We start from the raw sequence: 8,324 nt of genomic DNA, 5'->3' as shown, positions 1-8,324 counted from the left end.
AGAGAGACACAGCATGAAAGGGGGAAGGTCAGAGAGAGAGGGAGACACAGAATCTGAAACAGGCTCCAGGCTCTGAGCTGTCAGCACAGAGCCCGACGCGGGGCTCAAACTCACAGACCGCGAGATCATGACCTGAGCCGAAGTCGGACGCCCAACCGACTGAGCCACCCAGGCGCCCCTGATAGCATCTCTTTTGATAGCACCATGTCTGTGGGACAAAGTTAAGAATTTTCAGCATGATTTTTTTTTTCCAGATTCTAAATCCTGTTAGAATCACTTGCGGGGAGTTTAACGAAAATAATGAAGCCTAGGACCCAGCTGAATGAAAGCATCATTATTCTGGTATTGGAGCATCATTATTTGTTATGACACATTATAAGACCCTACCCCAACTGGTCCAACCCACTAATCTTTGTTTCCTTTTCGCTGGTATAGGTCTTTTACACGCCTCTCTATGTCTGTGGTCCCAGTAATAACAGAAGATATTGCTTTCCAAATATGCCATTCATTGTCAAAATTTTATTAACTAGATGAGAAATTATATTGGAAACATAAAGATAAATGTAATGAAAGCCTAATTCAAATTCACTTGAGGGGGGAAAAGGGGGAGGCAATGTCCTGACTGATACAACTGATTGGTTAGATCTGGTAGAACTGGGTTCAGGTGCACAATATCATCAAAGCCGAATCTCTCTCCTTGCTCAGGTTCTCATGTGGTTAGTAGCTTGTACTAGGTTGAATGTTGTCCACAGATAATTTATATCCACCTGGAACCTCAGAATATGACTTATTTGGGAATAATGTCTTTGCAGATGAAATTAGCTAAGATGGGGTCAAACTGGCTTAGAGCGAACCCTGTATCAAATGAACACCAATGACTGGTGTTCTTTTAAGAAGAGAGGAAACACACAGCCATCTATAGAAGAAGGCCATATGAAGACAAGAGTAGAGGTTGGGATGATGCTACAGTCCAAGGGTGCCAATGATTTCTGGAATCCTCCAAAAGCTAGGGAGAAGTAAGGAAGGATTCCTCCCTAGAGACTTCAGAGGGAGCAAAGACCTGCTGACAAGCTGGTTTTGGACTTGTCGGCATCCAGAACTATGAGAGAATAAATTTCTGATGTTTTAAGCCATCAAGTTTGTGGTAATCTTTTACAGCAGGCTCAGGAAATGAATATACACTCAGTAAATTTTTTGGATAGCATTGTAAAAATTGTTCCAGGGTGGTTTCATATTGGCACACTGCAATAGAAACCCATTTTTTAACCAATCACTATGTCCAAGAGCTCGGGTAATTCTGGTCAGGACTGGTTCCCACTCATACTTCTCTAGAGGTCTTTCCTTTCTGCAGCATAGATTATAGTCCACTGCATAGTTTTTCCTGGTAGTAAAACGGCCCTCTCTTTCTCAGGCTAGTCCGTACCTAGTAATGAGGATTCCCAAGAATGCAATTATCCCTTAAGATTGGCTTAGACCTATCATACCATGAGAAGTCTACATCTGGCACAATTAATACTGAATTTTTCTTCTCAGATTTCACCTTCACGAACTCGATAGTTGGTGGCTCTACCTAGGGAGATCTGTATGGAGGTAGCTGCTTGACAGAAGCTATCACCTTCAGTGGAGGAAAGCACCCACATCCAAATCTTGGTCTGTGAGAAAGTTAAACAGAAGGAATAAGTAATCCAACCTGTTTTCTCACCCTTTACTCTCTGGCCTGTACTTCCAATGGTCAAATCTGTGTAGAAGCAGGAGAGGACAATGAGGCAGTCCACAGAAGTCAGACTCCTACAGGGTACACAGCAGAGTAGAGAAAGTTGGATTATAGATCTGGAGGGGCGCACAGAAGCACAGTAGCCTTATTAGAAATAATGTGAGAAATGGATAATGGATCTGGTATGAGATATAAGTAGGAAAGGTAAATGAAATGTTTTATTCATTAATTGTGTCCATGATTTTAAATAATGAAATAAGATGACAAATTATAGATTCAGACCTTTTAGGCAAGTCAGCCAAAATACACTGAAATCCTCATAGTATTTCAACTGACTAGCCTCAAAAGAAGTCAGATGGTACCCCCCCCCACCATGCATCCTTCCTCTTCTAACATTCTCACAAATTTGATTTCCGAGTGTTACTTCTACTCTTTGTCCATGGTCTTTCAACAATCTGCCTCTAAGAAGCTCCTAGATTCCATGTTGTCTGAAATTAAACGCAAAGGATGGGTGGGTGGTTCAGAGAACAAAAATGAGCAACCAGCTGGGCTGGCATGATTGATTGGGCTTATGTACACATCAGGAAGATCAATCTAGTCTCCTTGAAAAGAGAATTTTTAAAAAGTTCAAAGGACTTTACTCTAGTCCCTCAGTGAATCCAGCTGAGATGCAGTAGAGTCTAGTCCACCAGCTTTTGTGATGAAAAAGTCACCTTTCATATAGTTGTTGTTAGCCATCAAAGAGACAAGCAGCTAAAGCAAGCAGCTAACATGATCTGTCGAAAGACAGAAAAGAGCAGTCTGACCAGAGCAGAGCAGTCAAGTCACTAAAGCTTTCCCCCAGGGGGAACATGGCTGCCCTCTGTCTTCTTGGAGGGGTGCTTACTGTTTTTCACAGAGGAACAGGTTTGGCATAACATCCATGATCTTCGTTAACTCAAGAGCAGAAGGAAAATTAGTTAACTTAGCCTTGTTTAACCACAGTAATTGCACCTAAAGACATGGAAGATGCCTTTAAGATTGAAAGTTTCTTTTTTAAAAAATGTTTATTTATTTATTTTGAGAGAGGCAGTGTGAGTGAGGGAGGGGCAGAGAGAGAGAATTCCAAGCAGGAACGATGCTGAGCACAGAGCCCCACCCAGGGCTCCATCCCAGGTCTGATCATGACCTGAGTTGAAATCAAGATGCTTAACCGACTGAGCTACCCGGGTGTCCCAAGATTGAAAGTTTCAAATCAGACTCTCAATTTCTTCGTTTACTAAGTAGACATGTATTGAAAAAATATTTTACCTGCCATATATAAAATAGCATTATTTCACCTGAAGTTACCTGAGTAAGTAATAAAGTACTTGAAATTTCAGCAAAGAGATATTTTTAAAAATTAAACTATTCCTACAAAATTGCTTAGAGTTTCCTATAGCCCTAAGTATCTGAATAATTGCCTCAATTTTTTATGCCTTTTTAAGTTCAGAGATATTCTCATTGGTACTTTGGATTCATGACTTATTGAGCATAGAATATATTTATTAAAGTAGAAACTTGGATTACATGAAGAATGACGTTCAATTATACTCTAAACTGAAAAAAAAGTTGTTTATTTTACTTTTCAAAGGCAAGTTATTCAAATGTCACTCAAGTTATGAAATCACACCTATTCTTATACACAGAACATACTTCTTTAAAAAATGTTTAGTTTTACTGCATAAATTTCCTTATCTCATAAATATGTCCCCACAGCTACATCTACAGATGTATCTAGGTATTTAAAACTTTTAAGAGCCAGAAGCTAGATTACTTGTCAATTGTGTTCAATATAAATTTGCCTAACATTATTTTAAGCCCATTTCTATAAAATGGTTATTATGCATTTGAATGAATTTAAATTCCAGTTTGAGAAACAGTTTGACAGTAAAATCATTTAGGTTTAGCAAAATATTTTGATATTTCTGTTCTGTCATGCGTTAAGTTATGTATTCAGCAAACATTTATGGAGGCATAGAGTAGGTATTGAGACAGATATGATGCCTACTTTCAGAAAATATAGTCTAGCTTAGTATTCCGACAAATGAAGAGACCACTTATGTTAAAATAGTACCCGAGGAAGGAGTTTATGCCATCTTTAAGGGTGGCTGGAAATAAGAAATGTAAATGTGCAGAATCTTGACTGAAAAGGTCCAAAGACTTGGCCTAAAAACTCTAACAGTGCAGCCCAGAGACCATGAAGATAAGGCTTTCTCCACTAGCGATATGAAAAGGAAATTGGGTTTTTGCTCCTCTGCTCTGGAAGTCATAAGGCTTTAAACCCTCTCAGCATTTCATTACTTCAGTAGCAGATCAGATCCAGTCTACTTCTCTTACAGCCTTACAGAGGCAGTGTGGGCAGATCTGGGTTTGTTTTCCAGAATCACCATTTTCCTTGAGCAAGTTTCTTCATCACCCTGCACCTCAGCACCTCAGACTCCTCCTCAGTAAACAGAAATAATCTTGCCTATCTCATGGGGTTGACATGGAGGTTGAAAGTAATGCACATAGAGCCCCTCAGAAAAGTCTCTCTGGTCACCAAAAGAAATGGGGGGGACACATGGCATTAGTAGTAATAGTAAAAGTAGTAGTTAGTATACAATAGTGATAGATCTGTGATAGTTCTATACCAATAATAGTAACAGTTGTGGCTCTGAATTTGTAGCAGAAGCAGCTTCAGAAGTACAAAAAAAGAGGAAAAAAATGGGTGCCTGGGCAGCTCAGCTGATTGAGCATCAGACTCTTGATTTCCGCTCAAGTCCCCAAGGGCACGGGATCGAGCCCCACATTGGGCTCCAAGGCTGAGTGTGGAGTTTGCTTGAGATTCTCTCTCTCCTTCTCCCTCTACCCCTCCCCCCTGCACTCTCTCTGTCAAGAAAGAAAGAAAGAAAGAAAGAAAGAAAGAAAGAAAGAAAGAAAGAAAGAACAGACTGGATGTCTTGCCTAGATTTGAATAGTGCAGAGTTAGCCTGAACCTGATGCTCTTGAGTCTGACTCCAGTCCTCTTCTCACAATATTATGCTACCTTCCTTCTCGAAAGAGATTGTGTTTCCATGAAACATTGTTTAAGTGTTATTATCAAGACAAACAAAAAAACATTCAAGGGTGTTGACTCTCTCAATAAACAATGTAAATAGCCACATGTCTGAAATCTGAAGTCATCAAGCAGTCATTAGACAGGAAAACAGATCTAGCAGGATATCAACTGCAAACAATTGATCTATTATTTATATATAAACACCACTATGGAAAATAAAAATAAAAAAAAAAACAAAACAAGTCTATCACAAAAAGCTTTGAAATGCTAAAAAACAAAACAAAACAAAAAAACCTTCAGCAGGTCATTCTAAACTATTGGAATTATAACTCTATATTGGCTTATTTTGTATAATGAGACTGCAGCATTATTAAAGGAAAAACAGTTTTATTTTAGCAGTGTCATTATAGTGCACTTACTAGTTTTAACAGCACTCAGAGAGAAAATGGCTGGTAATATCCATGCTAAGCATCCCCCAAATGTATTTAATTTGCATTAAGCAAAGAACACTATAGCAAATGCTTAGAAACTCTCTTTCCAACATCTTTTCCTTTCCCTTCCCACAATCATCACCCAGGTTCCAGCCCTCATTATCTTGCATTTCACTATTAAAATAACCTGCTACCTTATCTCTTCCCCCTCACTATTTTCCCTTCCCAGTTCACTCCTACACTCTCCTTACAGGAGAATTTTCCTTAAGCACTGCTCTGATTATGTCTCTGCTATGCACAGACCTGAAGTACCTCCCCAAACTCTAAACACCTGACCTTCACCTTTACAGCTGTCTCGGATCTACACAAACCCCATTGCGATAATTCCTCCAACAGCTTACATATACCTAATTGCTGCCTATACATATCTATTAATTGCTTCTTAAATATTCACTGGACATTCTCATTTCCACGACTTTCTTTATGTAGTTACCTTAACTGTTCCTATGCCCAGACCCACTTCTAAAATCTGAAAATCTACACAACACAGGGGTATATATATCTGGGATCTTAAATTGTTAATAGAGATAATTATATAAACCATGGGACAGGAATATGATAAAATAGTGTTCATTTTTTAAACAATATATTCTGGAGATATTTAAGTTAACCCTTGAACAACATTTGTTTGAACTGCATGGATCCACCTATCCACGGATTTTCTTTTATAAATATAATACAGAATGATAAATGTATTTTATCTCGCTTAGGATTTTCTTAATAACATTTTCTTTTCTCTAGCTTACTTATTTAAAAACTACAGCATAGGGGCACCTAGGTGCTCAGTCAATTAAGCGTCCAACTTCGATTCAGGTCTGATCATAGCATTTGTGAGTTCAAGCCCCGGGTAGGGCTCTGTGCTGACAGCTCAGAACCGAAGCCTGCTTCAGATTCTGTGTCTCCCTCTCTCTCTGCCCCTTCCCTGCTTGTACATGCATGCTTTCTCTCTCTCTCAAAAATAAATAAATAAATAAATAAATAAATAAATAAATAAATAAAGGGGTGCCTGAGTGGCTAAGTTGGTTAACCATCTGACTTCAACTCAGGTCATGATTCGAGCCCCGTGTTGGGCTCTCTGTTGTCTGTGGAACCGGCTTCAGCTCATTTGTCCCTCTCTCTGCCACGTCCCAGCTTAGGCTCTCTCTCTCTCTCTCTCTCTCTCTCAAAAATAAATAAATAAACATTTAAAAATAAAATAAAATAAATACGGCATGTAATACATATAACATACAAAACATGTGTTAATCAGTTATGTTAGTAAGGCTTCCATCAATGGTAGACTATTAGTAGTTAAGTTTTGAGGGAGTAAAAAGTTGTAAGTGGATTTTCTGAGTGTGCAGCATGGGGGCAAGGGGGTGGGAAGGATGTTTGGTGCCCCCAGCTCCCATATTGTTCAAGGGTTAACTGTACGTTATTTTAAGACAATGTATAAAGTTATAATATGAATTATCATTACATAAAAATATTTTTAATGTACATATAAGAGAAATAAAAGTTTATCTGAGATAAATCTTAGTTTAAATCTTAGTAGTGAGTTTTCCTGGGTGATATAGATGAATTTTTATTCTGTCCAGCAGATAGATGTTTTTTAATTCCTTACACCAACCACATAGCATTTAGCATTTTTATAATTAAAAAATATTTTTATAAGTTGGCTCACCTATTAATTTCAGTCAAAATATTTCTTTCTTCATGAAATCTTGGGGTATGGCTCAACTGGATTACTCATTTCCTTCCTTTAAGGCATGGACATGTTGAAAACCTCTCTGACCACATCCCCTTGCATATTTTGGACACAACATTGGAAGACTATCTGATATTGTGGCTACAAGCCCCAATTCTTTCTTAAGTACCTAGTACTCAAGGCTCCTAACCACCAACCCCCACACCAGTTTTACTTTTAGAAATAAAAATTTAATCCTAATCCCTTTAGAGGACATTTTGTTTTAAATAAGAATGGATCACTTTTTTTGTCCCCACTAAATCAGGTGTAACTTAGAAAGTACTCTTAAACCACAGAGCTGTGAAAATAACTACATTAATAAAAATGTTAAAGTTTAAAAATGAAATCTTATTATGTAGCTTGAGTGAAAGCCATTAAAAAAATAACAGTTCTCAGGCGCCTGTTATGTATTATGCCATTCACCTCTCACCTAGTTATCCTCTTTGATACTTATTACCGTCAGTAAATTGTGATCTAGTATTAGATAATAATAATGTTTTTAGTTTAGAGTCATGGAATAGACCTTGAAAAAAGGACCCAGTGAAATATATGTTTATTCACTCATAATTCTAACATCTTTTTTTCTGAGCATAGTAACTTATTTCGTGACTGCAAATTAATCTGTTTTTTAATTTATTATTTTCTCAGTCTAGGCAATCAGCAGACTAAAGTCATTTCTTTAGGGCTTTAAGTCACCATAGTAAGAGGGAGGAAACTACAAAGATTTGATTCAAAATAATGTTTCCAGTATATACTGCTGAACAAGTCCATGCCAGTACCCTTTCTTCTAAACCTGAGTATTTCAAGAAGCACTAAGTTTCGTATCGGAATAAAATTGCAGAATATCTGAGATTATGCTCAAATTTCATTTCCCTTTATACAATGTGACAAAGAAGGGGGAATATGGAAACCAGGAGGGCACTGATATTAAACTTTTAGCACATACTGAGTATGTCATCTAACTGAATTCAACTGTCAGTGAATCCTCATAAGCAATCCTAATGCATTATTATTCCCATTTTACATCTAAAGAAACTCATCTATTATTCCCATTTTACATCTAAAGAAACTCAGACTGAGAGATTAACTGAAATATACAGGATCACACAGCCAAAGAATAGCATATTTTGGATTTAATCTAAAAATCTAATGCTCTTGCAAGAATATCGTGACGTTTTGATTTGTCAAGGAACGATAGAGACAGAGAGAGAAAAAGGATATCTGACATCAATCGTTTCTTGAACGTTTGCTGGGCACCTCATATTAGCATATCTGAAACGGAGCTCGTACTGCCATTTTTTTCACCCAACTAAAAACCTTTCCAAACTCCACCTTCAC

This window comes from Panthera tigris, chromosome D2 (assembly GCF_018350195.1).
Source record: "Panthera tigris isolate Pti1 chromosome D2, P.tigris_Pti1_mat1.1, whole genome shotgun sequence".
NCBI classification, from domain to species: domain Eukaryota; kingdom Metazoa; phylum Chordata; class Mammalia; order Carnivora; family Felidae; genus Panthera; species Panthera tigris.
This window is presented reverse-complemented; position numbering follows the sequence as displayed.